Here is a 21,774-nt window from a genome sequence, read left to right on the forward strand (position 1 = left end):
CATCCACATAGCTGCATTTGAAGGATGTCATCTCATACAGACAGCTGACGGCAAGCTAGACACACAGGTCACATGGAAACTCATATGTACAGATCACACACATTGCCATGAAGGGGTACATGTGAAAACAGAAAACACAGACATTGAGACGACGCAGATATGTCCTGAGGTGAAAATATCATGTCTGATGCATACAGACCCTGCTTACGTGGGAATCCACATGTGGCATGGTGTGCGTAGATGTGTGCCATGCCCATCTTCACACAGACACATGTTGGATGCAGCAACAGCAGATGTAGTTGATGGAACAGTAACAGCAAGCTCATGGGAACACATGACACACACATGACATAGTCACATCGGGGCTTGGTGATTGTGAAATGTCAGTTGTTAGTGTCCATGTCCCTGGCATCAGGGGACAGTTGCGGGTGGTGGTGGTGACTGTGCCATACCAGTGATGCTGTGCTTGACACGTTTGTACTACAGGCACACATGTGCAAAGTGTGAAGGGGAAGTGTGCCACATAGTGCCCCATCACACATGACATGTGTACACAGGTCATCCCACATCAATTGTGCAACTACATGAGGAGACTTGTGCAATATCACTGCCTGACACACCTAGGCCCTGCACATGAAAGTCTGCAATGACAATGACTTGATGTACAGCCTTGTGCGAGTCAGAGACCTCCATTCCTTTCGTGCGCACCTTCTATCACCAGTGTAAGCGTGTGAAACACACCATACACACGCTCTGAGAGCGTGTGTACGGTCCGTATCACTATAGTAGTGGTGCCGTAGGAGGACGCGTGGTACGGACCATACACACGCGCGTACTCCTACGGCACCACTACCACAGTGATACGGACCGTACATACGCTCTCGGATCGTATGTACGGTCCGTACCACGCGTACTCCTACGGCACCACTACTATAGTGATACGGACCGTACACACGCTCTCAGAGTGCATGTACGGTCCGTATCACTGTGGTAGGGGTGCCGTAGGAGTACACACGTGTGTACGGTCCATACCACGCGTACTCCTACGGCACCACTACTGTAGTGATACGGACCGTACACACGCTCTCAGAGCGCATGTACGGACCCTATCACTGTGGTAGTGGTGCCGTAGGAGTACGCGCATGTGTACGGTCCATACCACGCGTACTCCTACGGCACCACTACTATAGTGATATGGACCATACATGCGCTCTGAGAGCGTGTGTACGGTACGTATCACTATAGTAGTGGTGCTGTAGGAGTACATGTGGTACGGACCGTACACATGCGCGTACTCCTACGGCACCACTACTATAGTGATAGGGAGCGTACATGCCTTCTGAGAGCATATGTACAGTCCGTATCACTATAGTAGTGGTGCTGTAGGAGTACGCGTGGTACGGACCGTACATACGCTCTGAGAGCGTATATACGGTCCGTATCACTATAGTAGTGGTGCCGTAGGAGTACGCGTGGTATGGACCGTACACATGCGCGTACTCCTACGGCACTAATACCACAGTGATACGGACCGTACATGCACTCTGAGAGCGTGTGTATGGTCCGTATCACTATAGTTGTGGTGCCGTAGGAGTACGCGTGGTACGGACTGTACACACGCTCGTACTCCTACGGCACCACTACTATAGTGATACGGACCGTACACACTCTCTCAGAGCGTGTGTACGGTCCGTATCACTATTGTAGTGGTGCCGTACGTGTACGGGTACGTGTGAAACGCACCGTACATGTTTTTGGGATTCAAAAATTACATAGGGGACAAGTATTAGGCCCAAAATGCATGCTGGTTGTCATGGATACAGAGATTTCAGTTGCAATGTGGCCATCATGTGGGCTTGGAAAAAAAGTTGGGTCAAAAATTACAATGTTGCAAAGTGGTGTTTGCCTTGCTATGATGCTCAAAATTTGAACCATGCAAATTAGTGTCATTGGTGTATGTTTAAAGGGCTTGGAGGAAACGTAGGATGCAAATGAGTCTGACCAATCACTCTGTACTCCTGTAAATGAAAGCCCCCAGCAAGACAGATATAAGTCAGCCAGAACCCATGAGAGGGCACTTGCCTGCACAACTTTCCTGTCGAACACACTGCTGCTGTCTGTGCTTCCTCTGGCACCATGCTGTGGACTGTGGAGAGGGCCCAGCCATTCACCATGGAGGAGAATGAGGCCCTGCTGAATGTCCTCCTCCCACAGTACCCCAGCCTGTATGGGAGACCAGGGGAACAGGTGAGTGCTGACCCCACTAACTTTGACTGTGCACCTGTTTCGTGGCTGTCACTTCTGGCATTGTGTCCAGGTGTGACAGACATGCAATGAGGTTTAGAGTGGGTCCCAGGGGGGGAAAGTCTTATGTCTGTCATGCAGAGCATGAAGTCATTCCTGTGTGCACTCCTCACTTGTATTGTGCTTACTGTAACATTCACTGCATAGTGCATGACACATTCAGCCTGGCAAATCCTGGGTGGCATTTTATGGCTATTGTCCTGAGGTGATTCAGTGGTCCCCCCGGTGTGACAGGTGACTGTACCCACAGATGTGTATGAGTTGAGGGTAGCTGTGGTGAGAGTGTCCAATTGATGTTTACGCCCTCCTGGACATTGATGTGTGTGAAGGTTCCTTGTCATGTGGGTGAGTGTCTATGTGAAGTGTGGCACCACAGCTGCATGGAGGAGGCAACAGCTCTACCCATCTGAGGTGAGGAGTAAGCCGTGCTGTGTCTGACTTGCTGGGCTAGCCCGACACCTGTGACACCCCACAGGCAAGTGGCACATGTGCAGAGTGAGGTATGTATCCGCTGTAGCCAATGGCAGGTGATTGATCTGTGCCTGTGTGTGTCTGTGTACTCTGCTGAGGTTTCGTCAGTGGGCTGGGGCATGTAACTGCTTTGAAGTGCTGCCCATCAGCCTGGTGTTGCATGTGATGCACAGTGTGTGTCATGATCAGAGAGTGTGTCGCACCACTCCGGCCACCTGTGTAGTTTCAATGCCATGTAGTGCATTGGGGCTTCCCAGAGGCCAATGTTGATATGAGTAAGATGGGATTCCTTGGCAGAATCCTATGCCCTGTTCAACATATCATCGATGTTCAAATGTGTGTCTCTGTGACATGGAGCAGGTGTAGTGATGTTGTCTCACTTTGTCATCCTCACAGGTAACTGCCTACGAAAAGGGGGAGATTTGGAAGCAGATCGTCAGGGCCGTGAGAGTGGCGGGGGTCACAGTCGGCGCCTAGCCCAAGTCAGAAAACGGTGGCAGGACATCCGGTGCTGGACCAGGCGGATCGCCCGGGTCCAGCTGGGGTTCTCACCTCCACGCCCCCACGGTGGGCGCCGACGCCTGGCCACCCACATGATGCGTGTCCTGGCGGTGGTGTTCCCTGACCTGGATAGGCAGTTACAGGAGGGACAGCAGCAAGGAGGGGGTAGGTACCTGTCTGTTGTGTTGTGTGTCCCCAGCTTTTGGAAGTGCTCTGTAGCCTGGATACACTGCCAGGGTTTATATGTGCAGTGCATATTCTGTTCCCCAAAGTCAACCGGTGCTCTTATTCGTCCCTTCCCCTGCTTGACATGTGTCCCCTGGTCTGTGTGTAATCACAATTGCACATGGTCATCTAGCCTGCCAGTTGATCCAAGTGCACATTGCTTTCAGCATCATGTGGGAGGGTGGTCTGTGACATGTGTTGGTACCTTGCCTGTGCCCTGTCCTGTTCACTCTGTTGGGGGTACATATTTGTTGACACTGATGATGAGTCTCAACATGGGAGTGTGAAGTTTCAAATGTACACCCTTGCAGCATGCATGACCAATGTTGTGGCCTCAGACATGATGTGCATGAGTGGGAGATATGCATAGTGCCCGGACGGTTGCTCATGTTACAGTCAGACACCCTTGCCTCGTACTCATGTGTGTCATCCAACACTGTGTCCATTCTCATTGTGTTCAGCATATGTTTGTCTCTGTGCCATTGTTCCCTGGCCTCATTTGTATTTATCCAAAGTGTGCTACATGTGTCCACTGGACAGGGAGACCCCATTTGGCTTGTGCATACTCACACTGGGCAGTGCCTGTGTGTCTATTTACAACTATCTGTCAATGGTTTTTTGTCACAAATATGTGCTGGCAGCCTCACAATGTGATGTGGAGTACATTTGGGAAGTCTTGCTGCACATTTTAGTAAAGCCTGATTAAGAGGTGTCACTTCTTGATCTGTCTCAATAACATTGTCTCGGGTATGGGGGATTTGTGCGGGCGAGGCCTACATGGCCAGACCTTATGTCTCCTTGCCAGGTCTGACCTGTGTGTGATAATTGGCTGGACAGAGACTCAACGTGCAGTGCCCCAGTGATGTTGTGCAGGGTTTAAAGTTTGTGCTTTGCAGCATGTGTCAATTTTTTCGATACATGATTCCTGCTCATTCATGTTTTGCACCAGTGTGTGGTCAAGATGCTACGTAGTTCGGTCTTTGTGTGCTGACATCTGTGTGGACATTCTGCCTTGCCATGGGGGTGTCTCCTCAGTGCAGGTATGCCTATTTACAACACAATAGCAGGCCCATTAGCTCATGCATTGTCCTGTGTTTGGACATGTGTGCCACTCCACATGACAGGCAGTGGGTCAGATGTGTTGGCAACTGTGTCATCAGGTAACGGATGGCCATGTGACAACTGACATAATTCAAGTTGTTAGTCATAAGGTATTGTACCTTGCCACTCACAACACTTGTCAACAGGTCTTCATGTTTTCTATGCTTTAGCTTGATGTTTTGTTGTTAAGAACTATTATGTGCCTGCATGACAGATGTCTCCCAAGGAAGTGCACACCAAACCACCTTTACACTTTCAGGGAAAACACTGGCACAATTTGAAAGAAGGCACGGTTCTAATGAGATTGTTTTTCTGATTATACATCTACAGGTTCCCCCAGTGTTGTGGAAATTGGGTAGGTCGTTGGTTGTTGGTGATACCAACTTACGAGTGTCAAGTCATCAAGCCCTCCGTGGGCCCATGTATATGTACTTGCTGCACCTACATTTCTTACTAACCGTGGCTTCTTTAAAGAAGGATGGCTTCTTCAATGACTGGGTACATGTAGTTTTGTGTGCACCTCCTTGGGAGCCATCTGTTATGAAGGCACATGTGTGTTCTGTTCACAAAATGGCACATTCCCATATTCTGACCACGTCGATAGTGTCAAGTATTGTGATTCCCAAGGGACCAAGTTTTTTTAGTTTTGTGTTCCACAGTACTTACAGGTCTCTGAGTGTGGGGACACCTTTGGTATTGAGGTGTGTTACTTAGCCTTGGGTGCATCACTACTGTTTCTTTCAGGGTAAACAAGAGGTGGCATGACTTCATTGTATTGCTGTGCTCACCTGTTCCCAGACGCTATCTCCTCAGTGTTTTCTCATTAAAGTTTTGGGCTGGTGTGTCCTATTGTTCCTTGTGTCCAAGTGGCATGGTGGGTCTACCAACTGGGGAGTACAGGGCTTACATATGTGCGGAGTAATCTAGCTGTTACTCATGATGCATTGCCTGATATGCACTGTGACCTATTGTTTTTGTACTCATGTGTCAGATGTATACAGGTGACTGATGTTTTTCTGTATCTTCACCTTGTCCACAGCATCATCATTGGAAACCGAAGGAGACACCAGCACGGACCTGGAAGAGAGACCCATCACCAGTGCCACCAGTGCTGGCGAGTCTGCGGGAGCCAGTGGCACGGAGGGCGAGGAGAGTCAGTCAGAGGACCTGTCTGGTGGCGAATCCAACTATGACGCAGACGGGTCCGAGGCTGACCTCATCGAGGGGGCGGAGGCTGCTACAACACCTGGCAGCAGCCCAGCATCTGTCCCCGCCTCCTCCATTTCCAGCACCACCCTCCCAGTTGCTCCGGTCCCTTCTGTCCGTGCAGGGCACCCCCATGACTCCTTCAGGACAGGCACCGCACCCCCTGCCCCTGTCACCCCTGCTGCCCTCAGTGCAGAGTCTGTGGACATACTGCGGCAGTTGCAGGTTGGGCAGGCATCGGGGCAGACTGTCCTCCATGGCCACACCACACTGCTAACACAGATGGTGTCGTTCATGGAGGGCATGTCAGCATCGATGTCTGAACAACGCAGGTTTCTGCGGTCCATGGACTCTTCACTGACAGCAGCAGTGAGTCTCCTGCAGCGCTTCGTCCCCCCCACCCCAGCCCCATCCACACTTCCCTCTCCCATACCTGTCCCATGCACACCCAGACATTACCAAGCACGCACCCCACCAGACACAGGCAGCACACCACCAAGTAAGGGCAAGCGCACACCTCCTGTTACGCACACTCAGGGGGATGTAGGCACACCCACTGGGTCTGGGGCATAAAGACATGCACACAGCCACAGTTGGAGTCGACAGGCCTCACAACCCGGTCCCTCCAAAAGCACTCCCCTTGGCTCCCCTGCCAAACTGACACCCGAAGAGCTGGCCATCACCCACACTGTGACACCACCCCGCACGCGGGCAAGGAAGTCCCCGGCCAGGGTAGTCAAGTCCCCCCCTGTCCACCTCCTCCCCCCGGGCTCTGCACCCCATCCCTTGCCCACCCCCCCTTGGCCACCCCCCCCCCTCCGTTGGCCCTGGGGTTTCTTCCGGTGCAGGGCTTACCCTGGACGCCCTGGCAGCAGTGTGCAGCGACGTCCTAACATCCCCCTTTGCCGCTGCCCCACCCCCTGCGTTGGAGACATCCACCCCTGCACCCACCACACCTGCCCTTCCCCCTCCTGTCCCTGCGGTGCCTGGTCCTTCCCCACATGATGCCCCCCCCGGTCGACGAACCTGAGGGTTCCAATGTGCAGGCAAGCTAGGGGAGACGCGTGCCCATGTGTCCCCCCAAGGACTCCTGTTGTGGACTGGCCATTGGCCTTTGTATATAGTGTCATTAAATTTTTTTATTTTTATGCTGAATAAAGCATTTATTTTTACTTTGCACACTATTGCATTTCAGGTATTGATGTTGGTGCTGAGGCTCCTGGAGTTGGTGTAGTGGTAATGTGTTATGGTTCTGAGAAATGTTCTACTCTGATGGTCATGAGGTGGACCATGGTGTCTGCGTGCCACCACAAGGTCTCTGCAAAGATTCATTGTTAGTGTGTGTTATTTTTGTTTTGAGACATTGTCCCAAGGAGTGTTCCTTCCTCTGTGGCACCTGACATCATCCCTGCAAAGAGTTGCACAATTGTTGTGCTGACCTGTGTCTACATTTCCTTTGTTGGTGACGGATCCCTTCAACTATGGCCATGGCTGCTCAGCAATGTCTCCGGCTGCATCGTCTGTGCCATCCTTGCTAGTCACTGTACTTGTGTGTTGAGTATGTAGAAATGCCTTCATGGGGAAATTCTAACTTTTCAGCACTATGCATGTGTGTACTCCTGGCCTAGCACACATTTGGTACATTTTCAGCTGGGTATTTGGACACCTGACTCACAATTGTGGGCATTGCATCAGTGTGAAATCCACCCTAGTCCTTCCATGTGAGACAACATCTTGGTGGCTGGCCCAGCACCTGCACATTCCTATCAGTCCTGGTATGTGCGTGACAGTGTGTGTTCCATTTGGCTCTCTTAGTTTAGTAGGCAGTGACATGACTATACAGTCTTGTGGCATGATCTCAGTGTGTGTATTGTACTGCATCCGCCAGGGGTGGGTATGCATGTGTTAATTGTCCTCACACCCACATGTGGTGTGTCATGCCGTGGGGGAGTGATATGCATCCTCCTGGGAGTGGGACACTGCTGTCAGTGATGTGTTGTTATGGCACTATCATCATTGTCCACAGTTAGGGATGCGTACATACACCCATGGAGTTGTGGTCATCTGATAATGATGTACGCCCCCCATGTCTCTGTCCACTGCTGGAAGTCCTCTGCACCCACCCCTCACATGTCTGTCCACTGCTGGGAGTCCTCTGCACCCACCCCTCACAAGTCTGTCCACTGCTGGGAGTGATATGCACCCACCCCTCATATTGCAGGCCACTGCTGGGAGTCCTCTGCACCCACCCCCATGTCTCTGTCCACTGCTGGGAGTCCTCTACAGCCACCCCTCACATGTCTGTCCACTGCTGGGAGTGATATGCACCCACCCCTCATACTGTAGGCCACTGCTGGGAGTCCTCTGCACCCACCCCTCACATGTCTGTCCACTGCTGGGAGTCCTCTGCACCCACCCCCATGTCTCTGTCCACTGCTGGGAGTCCTCTGCACCCACCCCCATGTCTCTGTCCACTGCTGGGAGTCCTATGCACCCACCCCTCATATTGCAGGCCACTGCTGTAAGTCATATGCACCCACCACCATATCTCTGTCCACTGCTGGGAGTCCTCTGCACCCACCCCTCACATGTCTGTCCACTGCTGGGAGTGATATGCACCCACCCCTCACATGGCTGTCCACTGCTGGGAGTCCTCTGCACCCACCCCTCACATGTCTGTCCACTGCTGGGAGTCCTCTGCAGCCACCCCTCACATGTCTGTCCACTGCTGGGAGTGATATGCACCCACCCCTCATATTGCAGGCCACTGCTGGGAGTCCTCTGCACCCACCCCTCACATGTCTGTCCACTGCTGGGAGTGATGTGCAGCCACCCCTCACATGTCTGTCCACTGCTGGGAGTCCTCTGCAGCCACCCCTCACATGTCTGTCCACTGCTGGGAGTCCTATGCACCTACCCCTCACATGTCTGTCCACTGCTGGGAGTGATGTGCAGCCACCCCTCACATGTCTGTCCACTGCTGGGAGTGATATGCAGCCACCCCTCACATGTCTGTCCACTGCTGGGAGTCCGCTGCACCCACCCCTCACATGTCTGTCCACTGCTGGGAGTGATATGCACCCACCCCTCATATTGCAGGCCACTGCTGGGAGTCCACTGCACCCACCGCTCACATGTCTGTCCACTGCTGGGAGTGATATGCAGCCACCCCTCACATGTCTGTCCACTGCTGGGAGTCCTCTGCAGCCACCCCTCACATGTCTGTCCACTGCTGGGAGTCCTCTGCAGCCACCCCTCACATGTCTGTCCACTGCTGGGAATCCTATGCAGCCACCCGCCCACCCCCTTGGTGCAGTACACTGCTGTCCTGGGCCTACACAAACACCAATATAGTGGTAATATATGCTGCACCAGGCCGTAGGCCAACATTCGTGGCGTGTGTACCCCTTGTATGCCAAATGTACTGGTGCTGTAGTGGTACGTGTGGTACGGACGGACCGTACACCCGCATTCATGGGGTGTGTACGTTCCGTACCACCCGTACCCCTACGGCACAAATACAATGGTGATACTGCCCGTAACCACGCTATGTATGCGATGGTGCGGTCCGTATCACTATGGTAGTGGTGCCGTAGGGGTACGCGTGGTACGGCCCGTACACACGCCCTGTGGCGTGTTTACGTTCCATACCACGCGTACCCCTACGGCACCACTACAATGGTGGTACGGACTGTACACACGCTCTGAGTGCGTGTGTATGGGCCGTACCACGCGTACTCCTACGGCACCACTACAAAGGGGGTACGGACCGTACACACGCTCTGAGGGCGTGTGTACGGTCCGTACCACGCGTACCCCTACGGCAGCACTACAATGGTGGTACGCACCGTACACACGCTCTGAGGACATGTGTACGGGCTGTACCACGCGTACCCCTACGGCACCACTACAATGGTGGTACGCACCATACACACGCTCTGAGGACGTGTGTACGGGCCGTACCACGCGTACCCCTACGGTAACACTACAATGGTGATATGGACTGTACAGACGCTCTGAGGGCGTGTGTACGGTCCATACCACGTGTACCCCTACGGCACCACTACAATGGTGGCATGGACCGTACACACGCTCTGAGGGCGTGTGTACGGTCCGTACCACGCGTACCCCTACGGCACCACTACAATGGTGGTACGGACCGTACACATGCTCTGAGAGCGTGAGTACGGTCCGTACCACGCTTACCCCCACGGCACCACTGATATAGTGCTACGGACCGTACCCACGCTATGTACGTGTGAGTACGGTGCGTTTCACTATTGTAGTGTTGCCGTAGGGGTAGGCGTACACGTCCACTTCCGTTGTTGCGTGACGCAGGGATTGGTGGACACGCCCCCCGGAGTGACCGGACCCTTGAGGTAATGTACGTCCTCAATATTGTAGATTTTTATTTGGGTAGAGGGTATGTTTCCTGCCCCTCACCCCCCCTTGGCCCCTGGGTGTTGTGCTCACCTTCTGCGGCGTGTGCGTCGGGTTCGGTGCACCAGGTCGTAGGCTAAGAGGGCCGGGATGACACGTAGGATGGGGTCCATGGCTGTTCGTCGCTTACCGGGGCTCCGTTTTCGTGTTGGACTCAGTTTTCCGGCTTTTTTAGGCTGCCGTAAAAAAATAGCTGTGTGGAGTGACATAGGGACGAATCGTACTTGCTGGTCCGTAAAACGCTGCCTGACTCCGTACGGACGTCGCGTACGCGCTGTCCAGGATCAGACTCGTAGGTAACTTTTAGCCGTACGGTGTTTTGTACGATTCGTACGGAAATGTTATTTCTGTACGAATCGTACTTGCTGGATTGTATGGTGGATTTCCCGGGTACGAGCCGTATGGAGAATACGCTCCATACGACGAATCGTACCCGGGTTTTACAGGATCGGAATCGGCACCTTAACGTTCTGTTTAATACTCTCTCTTCAAAATCACAATGAATAACTTCTGTTTTAAATTGAAAGCACTATCCACTATACTTTCAATACGCTGTTTCTCTTTCAAATCAAAAACATTCCTTTTATATTTGAAGCAGTCTTTCATTGAATTCTGAGTCACTCTAGATCGAAAAAGATTTTCATGAAACTCCTTTTGTCTTCGAGTAACAGATACTATTTCTTTATCATCTTTCCTTTTCCTGGTATTTGAAATTGAACTCTGCTTCACCTTACTTGAAAAATTCCTAATTTCCCTCTTGTGTGATCCTTTTTTCATCTTGTACTTATAGTAGAACAAAGTTTTTCTGTACTACTCCCATTTTTTCCAAATACAAACTTTTGCCTTTTGCACAAATATATATTTTTCTTCTCTTTTCTTTTTACTTCTTCTTGGCATTTCCAAAGTTTAATCCAAACGAAATATTTTTCTGAAAAAGAAAATAGATTCAATTATTTTTCACATTTGTTCCCTATGCTAAAATTATAACATACAATTACAAAACTTCCACTGACTTCCACACCCAAGGCTGCAACGTGATTGAACACGACAGAGCAGCACTGACATGACAAGTAGTGTCACAGAACATACAGCAAGTATTTATTTAATTGTTTACAAACACCTTTACAATTTATATGTAACTGCACTACCTCGTACTTTTTACCTCTCCCCCGCACCCCACCACTCCACACCACTCTCTCTGCAACCCACCACACACAACTTTATAGATGATATATTTTTTTTAAATTAATCTATGTACTTAAGATGATATTATCAACCAAAAAGCACACCCAAAAATTACCATTATTAGCCTACAATGTTATCTACAACTTTCCAAACAGAACACTGCCCCCCCGGTTTTAAGTGCAGGGGGGAGGGGTGTCTGTGGGTGTCTGAGCAACAGCACTTTATTTTAGGTGGCCTCGAAACAGGTCTTTATGGGGATCTACTTTCGAGCCTCGCAAACCTCATCCCTTTTTTTTTTCTTTATTGCACTGCAGTGAGACTGTGAGAACATGCGCATTACTCACTACTTAGAAGAGCAGACATCATGCCAGGTAACTCGCATTGTAGGAGAAGGGAAATCCTTCAAAAAGACACCTTTTCTCTCAGAATTTCTCTTCTCTTTTTGCAATGCAGAAGCAACATTATTGTGGGGTAATTAGAAAACACACCACCAGGCGTGCATTGCCCATTGCCCCGGACTCTATCAAACAGCTTCCCAAGCACACACACACAGCCGCACCTGAGTACTTCACAGGTTTTCAAAAGATCATTTTTTGGTAAAGAAGACTCTGTTCTTTTTCACCCCTTTTTACAGCCCCTACATCCCCACTCTGCCTATTGCTGAAAAAATTATGCTCCCCAAAATTTCGCTCTGGTTGCGCCTCTTGAAACGACCACAAGCAAGCAACTCCAGCACGAACCTGCTCTGACCTTACACATTCTCTTGTTTTAGGGCTCCGAAAACACACACTTTGCCTGCCTCACTTAGATCTCACACCCCCTCTTTAATATGAACATAAAAGCTTTCCACTTACTTTTATAATCCTATACTGTACTTCACATGGAAAAATAGAAATCAAGGTTCTCACCACCCCAAATTACCTCTCTGGTATACTTTCTCAAATGTAAGAAATACCGGTATTCAGTATCTGTCAGTCACGGCCACTTTTAAACAGTGTACCTATATACAACTCGACAAAACGTTATGTTTCTAAATGAACATCTTACACTTAAAAGCTCCTTTACATTTCTTTCGCTTTATGTACCTTTCTTTAAGATACCACCAGAGAAGGATGGTGAAGTATGCTCCACAAAGAGCAACTCAAAGCTTTTTTATTCTTTACAAAATAATCTGACTGTCAATGCTTTTCGCAAACCTTTTCGACCCCTTAACAGGCTGGATGGATTAGTATAATACGTCCTATTTAGGATCAGGGACGGACGATGTCCGGAAATAAGAACGTACAGCTGAATAAAAGGCGAGTGGATGCATGGCCAGATGCATCAATGCATATATACATAGATGGATGTATCAATGTATGAATGGAAGGATAAATGAATACAGGGACCAGTACTTACGATAGACTGGTGGACTGATAGATGCTTAGGATTGGTTATGGGACTAATGTATCTATGGATATATAGGCATATGGCTGCATGAATGACACAGTGCTTACAATAGGCGAGTGCGCTCATAGATGCTTAAGATAAGTGCAGGAACAGATGTATGAATGTAGGAATGTATGCATCAATTAAAAGATGGTTGGATAGCGCAGTGCTTAGGATAGATGAATGCTGGGCTTTAATTGGGCCGTGTCTGAGGACCAGCACTTATTTTCAAGGAGCCTCCAAAAGGGTCTCTATCAGGCTCTATTTTCAGCCCTCACAAACATAATCAATTTTATTTTCGGCCCTCGCAAACATAGTCAATTGTGTTTATATTTTTTTATTGCACAGCAGTGAGAGCATACACATCGATGTACGCATGCTTATTTTGCTCACTGCTGAGAACTGGAGACATCACGCTACGTTATCCACGTTGTAGAAGGAAGGGAAATCCTTTATAGAATGTTTTTTTCCAAACATAGGATAATTGGAGAGGATTTTGTAAATCACACAATGATACTTATCTTGATTTAGACCACGGCCCAACTTGCATAGCCCACACCCCTTTAAGAGCTTTGCCCCCTCCCTTTTAGAGCACCCCCACTTTCTGAAACGCTCATAAGCAAAGCGTATTAAAACATGCAAATTTGTGAGTAAAACATACACCATGCCATAGGGCACTTTATAAGTGCTCCCAATGGTACTACATCACCTTTATTAGCTCGACATCTGCATGTTACTATGGGGCATATTATCAAGGTCTGGCGTTAAAATTATTGCCGCTTTATCGGCAGAAAACTGCCGCTAAAGCGGCGATAATGGGCTTGATAATATGCTCTATGGAATTCCAATTGAAGCCCATGTTAGATGTCCTTCACATCCAACATAGGCTTCAACTGGAATTCCATAGAGCCTATTATCAAGCCCATTATCGCTGCTTTAGCGGCAGTTTTCTGCCGATAAAGCGGCGATAATTTTAACACCGGACCTTGATAATATGCCCCTATATTCTGTGTTTTAATCAGAAACATACCCACCTCCCTCACACCCACAACCACCCACGCCCTTCCTTAACCGTACAAAATAAAAAAGAAACCACCACCATTCCTAGTAGCGCCACTATACCCATACACAGGCTTAATTTTAACAGGTGTGTGCCGGAACACTTATCAACAAAAAGTATTCAAACATGCAAATTTGCGGGAAAAACATAAATAATACCATAGCACAGTTAATAAATGGGCCCAGTGAAACTAGATTACCTTTACTAACAGCACATTCCCACATTACAAATTTCCGTCTTATCATCAGCAACATACGCACATCCCCCACCCCCACCCATACCATGCTTAACCTTACACTCCTGTTACTGCCACTATAGCCATAGATAGACTTAATGTCAACAGGTGTCTTCAGAACGCTCATCAGCAAAAGCTATTAAAACGTACAATTTTGTAACTCAAACATACACCATACCATAAGACGGTTTATAAATTGTCACAGTACCACTACACCACCTCAACACCCGCCCTTGCTTAACTCTACGCAATAAAAGAAAGAGCCGAAGCAAAAGTAGAAGCACCACTATAGCCATACACAGCCTTAACTTCAACAGATGTCTCCTCAAAAGCTCATCAAGAAACCGTATTAAAACATGCAAATTTGCGGGTAAAACATATACCATGCCATAGGGTGCTTTATAAGTGCTCCCAGTGGTACTACATCACCTTTACTACCTCCACATCTCCTCGTTACTATATTCTGTGTTTCAAACAGCAACATAACTACCTCCCCCACACCCATCCCCGCCCTTGCTTAACAGTACGAAATCAAACAGAAACCCCCCCATTCCTAGTAGCGCCACTATACCCATATACGACGTTAATTTTAACAAGTGTCTGCCGGAACACTTATCAGCAAAAAGTATTCACACATGCTAATTTGCGGGTAAAACATGAACCATCCCATAGCACGGTTTATAAATGGGCCCAGTCGGACTACACCACCTTTACTAGCTAGACATCTATATGTTACGAAAGTCGTTTAAACACTCTGTAGAGTGTATAGCAGGGCATGGGGAGAGTAAACAAAGTTCTAATTCCCAAACGTTTGATATACAGACCCTTTACTGTATCTATATTAAAGATATTAAATGGAATGAATAAATTGACGAGTGTCTCAAAAGGGATAGTGAAGCTCACCATCAGTAAAACACGAACCACTTCAACACCTACATATATCCGCCACAGCCTGACAAATAGTATCACTTATAATCACATGTAGTTCTCTAATGTCAACAAAATCATGCACAAAATATACCGCACATTCACTTTTTTTTATCTCTCACACATTTATAAAACATCTCTTCTAAAGAAGCACTCCCCAACTACTTCTATTCCATAAGAACAGACAATAATTAATACGTTTACTACCATATATCTTAGTATATTCACCGTTTTATTATTCACTAGTAAAAAACTACAAAAACTATTCACTATACCCAAATGCAAACCAGAAACCATATTCATATTTATCTCAACCTAGGATAACATGATTCAAACTATGCGTACATAGAAAAGGAACATATCACTTTTCCTATCTCCATCTCCTCTCCATGTAATCTCAAAACACTGTACATGGCCCCACTGTACAACAACCTACCCTGACTTATATTCAAACCTACCTCTCAGTGTCAAAAATAAGACCACAACCTGCCCACATAACATTTCTGCATTTCGGTTTATCGCTTTTAACTTAATAACACATACGTCTCCTACCACCACCCCCCACCCCACTATTTCCGCAAAAAGCATCAGTTGCAAACGTGCGACATTTTCTGTATCTCCCCAAATACATTACAAACTCAAATTAATGTTGTACCTCATTTTCAAAACAATACACTCCTATAAAGGTGACAAACTACACTTCTTCTCTGTGAAAAATTCCTAAACATATATAAAATACTTATATAACAACAGCTCAAAATTTTATGCATATTTCATAACCAATATCAAACACCACACTTTACTAACACTATATTACTTTGAAATAAAAAATACTTTCAAAATTAAAAACATCACCTCAAATACTTAATCAATCCTATAAAACACATAACACACCTTGTTCATTTGTTACTCACCTTTGTAGTTGTTATCCAGATTTCAAATGACACACGCATACAATTCTCTCTTTCTCACATAGTACATGTAAAGTTCCAACTTCATCAAGAATGAAACCAGGAATGGCACAATTTCTCTGTCGCTCCACACATAAATACATGTAAAGAACAAATCAGAATACTTCATTCCTTCAATGACATTCCAAAACTTACCTACATTGGTTAATTTTGAATTTTCCTTCAGAAAAGCTTCTTATTATTCCGCGCCACATACAGGTCACAAGTTCAACCTATTTTATCACCACACTTTCTGGAACCTTCTACGACACCTGCAGGTTAAAAGTTCATCATTTTTTTTTAACATAACGATATATTTTTGCAACATTTTATCGAACATTCAACGGCACGTGCACGTTAAAAGTTCACAATAGGGGTCAGTAGTTCATCAGCTTTATTCCCAACTCCAACAGTACCTCACCTTAAGCCCCCAGCGCCATCAGACCCTTAGGAGTTAGTGCTTTCCACTTTCCAAATACCAAATTCATTTTATACAAATTTACCTTCGCAGTCCCTATATAACACCCCCTAAGCACCATACACAAGTTACAATGTTCGAAACAAAAGTTCCTCCAAGTAGCTATAACTACATGCTGACACTACTTGCACAGATGTGGCACAGCGGCCAGAGCACATGACTTCACAGCATATGACACACAGTTTGGGCTTACGCATTCATCCCCGAGTCCGGCAGCAGCTCAGCTTAGCAGCATGAGACTCTACACACTACCTCACATATTTTCCGTACCCCAGAACTTTCCGACCAGTTCCTCCTAGTAGTTATAAACACATGCTGACACTACTTCCACAGCTGTACTGCAGCGGCCATGGCACATGACTTCACAGCATAAGACACACAATTTAGACTCACGCTCTAATCCCCGAGTCCCGCACCACCTCACCTTAGCAGCATCACACTCTAGGCAATACCTCACTTAATTTACGTAGCCTAGCATTTTCACACCGGTAGGTATGATTAGTTCAGTTCGCACCCCCTCTATAGCACACCCTAAACACCCCACAGAGGTAACAGTGCTCCTACCCTCCTATTTCCCCTTACTCGCTTCAACAGAATCACAAAATGGCAGCCAACACTTCCTCCTTCCATGAGTCTCTAGACAATACCTCACATATTTTCCGTACCCAGGACTTTCACACCACTACGGGTCAGTAGTTCATCCTAGTAGGTATAAACACATGCTGACACTACTTCCACAACTGTACTGCAATGGCCAGAGCACATGACTTCACAGCATAAGACACACAGTGTGGGCTCATGCTGCACAAGCTCTCCTTAGAAACATCACACTAGCCAATATCTCACTTAATTTTCGTAGGCTAGAACTTTCACACTGGTAGGTATGATTAGTTCACTTCGCACCCAGTCTATAGCACACCCTAAACACCCCACAAAGGTTACAGTGCTCCTACCCTCCTCTTTCCCACATTTTCCGCCCTTTTTCCCTCTTACTCGCTTCAACAGAATCACACCATGGCGGCCAACACTTCCTAGTTGCAAACGCTCGCAGCGCTCACAGTCAATCAGCAGCAAGCTCGTGCTCGTAATGCCTCAGCCAATCAGATGGCAGAATTCCCAAATATCGATATCTGTAACATCCGATATTTTTCAAAAACTACTCAATGGATTTACACCAAATAAACAAAAGTGTGCTTTCTAGACCAAGACCCTTCTCCCTGCCAAATTTGGGGTAATTCCGTTCACCCATTCGACCTGTAGCCTTGTCTAAAGTTTCCTATAGAAATTAACATTGAAAAAACAAGTTTTGTGACCCCCCTTTTTTCTTGGCCCCCCTTGATGAATCATCCCCAAACTTTCAACATAGGAGCTGATCTCAACAAAGAATTAGTTTTGAAAATTTCATGAAGATTCATCAATCGCTGCCAAAGTTATTGCGAATAGAACGTTACCATTTTCCTATAGTAAGTTGGTCCTAACTATAACTACCTACTTGCGATCGCCAGTAGGAAATATAAATATATATATATATATATAAGCTACTGGCGGTCGCCAGTAGGTAGTTATAGTTAGGACCTATTATCCATAGGAAATCCGCAACATTCTATTTGGAATAACTTAGGCGCCGGTTGACGAATGATTGCGAAATTTTCAAAACTGGTGGGGCGCTCCGGTCCGCTCCTATCCTGAAAGTCTCGGGGTGATTCGTCAAGCAGGGGCCGAGAAAAAAGGGGGTCCCAAAACGTGTTTTCCCCATTCAATTTTCCATAGGGACCTTTAATCGCAGCTACAGCCCGAACTGCTGAACGTAATTACACCAAATTTGGCAGAAAGGTAGACCTTGGTTCAGAGTCGTGCCTTTTCGTTAAATGGTGTAAATCCGTTCACCAGTTCCTGAGAAAATCAAAATTGAAATCACATATATATCTATGGCCGCAGTGGATCCGCGCACCCTAAACGCACCCTGCCGAGCACGAGCTGTAAGCTAATTGACTGTCAACACTCCAAACCAGGAAGTGTTGGCAGCCATCTTGTGCCTTGGTAGAATGTTCACATTTCTAGCTGGGCACTTGCCCTTCATTATGCCTCACTTTGCACTATGACATACTCCATATGTTGTTTCCCCCACAGTGGTTTATGTATACTTTAGTACTGCCCTTAGAGATGCATGACCAGACAGACAGCCACCTGATTACGAATGTCATGTGTTCATGACTAAGGCTCATTGGTGCCAAGGGGGCAACATGTTTTACACTCCACTCCACTTTCACTGTGGCAGCTTTTGGCAGGGAAGGGAACTATACACTGGGTTAGTTCCCATACCCAATGGGGACTGAGACCTTGAGCTTCTATCAAGTCTCTTTCAATTTTTTAATAATTTATTTTCTTATTCAATTTTGTGATCACTTTTTTCACAAGGTTAACATTTACACTCATTTCCACCTGTGACGACTAAGTTGCACCATGTGTCTTAGCATACCCAGTGTCAATACCAGTTGGTTTGATCTGCACTTAGGCTTGGGTATAACGTCAACTGTGGGTTGGACATTTTCTGCATGTACAGTCATCATTTCAAGATGGCCACCGAAATTTTCAAGTGCAGTCTGTTATCGTAGGTTCATGTACATTGACACATGTCAGAATTGATTTGGAGGGGAGGAGTCGGACCCTAAAATAAGTGTGGTCGACGGAAGCTCTCTCTGGGAGCAGAAGAGTTGCGTGGTTGGTTCAGGTACTGAGCTGATAGCGGCGCTGTGGCTAATAAGTGTTGCTAAAGGCTCGGACTTTGCTGCACATCTGCTGGGGTTTCCTTTTGAATCTGCCTCCTCGTTGTGAAGGACGCCACGCTCTGCTCTGGGGGAAGGCTGCTGCTGGAAGCCGGATTGCCCCGCATTCGGGACTGCGAGGACCAGGGTGCTGTGCGCATCACTCATCAGCTGCACCTGGACCTCTTCCCGACTCCTCCCCTACTCTTGCCCCCTCCCCCCTTGTTAACAAGGCCCCGCCCTCACACGCCAGTGGGACGTGCGCGGGTCGTAGCCCGGGGCGAAGAGCGGGCCGTTTGAGGCCGTTCGAGAACGGACGTGAACGGCCTCGGCCCATTGTCTCAGGTCTCCGCTTCCTACCGCCCCCGTGCATACACTCTACTCCTGTATTTGGAAAATTACCTCAAGAGAGACAAGAAGCAAGACTACGATGGCCACAGGGAAGCCACAAGGTACTTTGGATACTTATTTTGCAAAGGCTGGGTCACTCCTTATTGACGAAATTACCACATTAGAACAACGTATTTTGCAAGAAATAGATTGGGTAAGGAAATCGTCCCTGGGCCCTCTCGCCCATGCAACAACCCCTGTACAAAGACTTGAACACACATCATTGGATGTTGGGGGTAGGGGTGTAGTCGTTACGCTTGATACAGTCGGACTGGATGGCTCTATTGTAGGGGTGGGCGGAATTTGCGTAATCGTGTTACGCAAATCTCCGCGAAACGGTAAAAAATCTCCGCGAACACGCAGAAATTCTGCGAACACGCGGAATTGCTTGTTCGCGATGCTTTTTTCCTGTTCACAATCGCTGTTTGCGTGCTCGGGGAGAAATATCTCGCGAACACGCATTTTGAGAACACGAAAAAGCAAAAATTTCGCGAAGTCGCGGAAACCGGAATTTTGGGCAATTTCGCGTTCTCCGCAGAACGCGAAATTACCCAAATTCCGCAAATTCCGCGAACGGAACGGAATTTACCGCCCAGGCCTACTCTATTGTCCCTGATAATGAGTGTGATATTTCAGCCTCGGTAGATTTCAGCATAATACCCTTACCACCACCAAAGGCCGACCCACCACTAACTACACCTAACACTGCCCTGCCTTCGATGGAGGGAATTACTATCATAGGGGCTCACCAGCATAAGCTGATAGGGCAGAGAGAGAGGGAGGGAGCTATTCCAAAAAATAATGCGAAGGCACAGACTTCTCGAGGGAGAAAGCCGAAACCTGTTAAGAATCCCACTCTGAATGAAGGAAATAAAAAGGGTACATCCAAGAAAGGGCAAATTACACCAGTTATAAAAAAAACACCAATTTCCAAAACACCAAGGCAGATTTCCCCAAATATTACTACTAACATCAATTCTGAGGAGGAGGACATCACTCTTTCTGATATCCGTGCCATGATGAGGATAGTGCTCCAACCTTTGGAAGCACGATTAACAAAGATGGAAATTTGTCTTCTGAACATCGAAAAACTTCTGGCACATTCATCGGCTGCCCGGATTAAAGATACCCAACCATTAGAAACAGGGTTGAGCCATACTAGCGAGATGGTTAAACTAGCCCCACCAGCCAAAGAAATGGCCCTTGTGGTAAACCCCACTCAAACCCAACCCTCTTCCTCAAATACTAATCCCCTAGCTCTAGATTTGGTAGGAAACACATGTGGAATTGAGAACCAGTCTAATGCAAATGACAATAACCATAAGATAATAAATTTACCACCAGAGGCAAGCCCATATACAATCATTTTGGCAGGCATCCCTGAATTAAAGCAATCCTCGCGGGAATCTGTGGAATCTCTTAAAAACAAGGTTATTAATTGGCTCTCCACAAACAGACCCCTTCCCGAAGGCACAAGGAGCGAGGTCCTTATGGTAAGAAGAGTACCATGGCTTGGTGGCACCAGGAAATCCATCCCTGGAGACTGTGTCCTGGTGAACTTTAGGGACCCCTGGACTGTCTCCCATATATGCAGTTGGCCATATCGCGACAAAGGGACTTCAATCCAAGTGTTACCACTATCTTTCTTTTACCCACCCTCTAGATTAGATCAGGTGGAGGAAGGTTGGGAATTAGTAAATAGAAGAAGGGGCAAATGGGGCAACAGAGAAAGTAGGATTCCCTATCACGCGAGAATACAATATGATGACTACTTTCCAACCCGAAATAGATACAGTAATCTAGATATGGTAGATTGACTGAGTAAAATGGGTAGTGGGGAGGATAGTGGAGACGATGGCCCAACGCCCCTCCAAACCTGCATACCCCCACCCATAGTGGAGTTCAACATCGAGGAGAGCTCTATTATTGGTGAGAGAGCAATTCCACGTGCTCCCCCTTCAACCTTCATAAGGGAGATAGAGGAGTCCCAAGTCAGTAATACACTTATTAACACTCCATCGGAGCCACACGTTAGCAGTGGTTCACTCTCAAATGTATCACCAAATAGTGTCAGCTCCCGTTCACTGAAGCTACTTTCTTGGAACGTG

The sequence above is a fragment of the Triturus cristatus genome, chromosome 11 (genome assembly GCF_964204655.1).
Source record: "Triturus cristatus chromosome 11, aTriCri1.1, whole genome shotgun sequence".
Lineage (NCBI taxonomy): Eukaryota > Metazoa > Chordata > Amphibia > Caudata > Salamandridae > Triturus > Triturus cristatus.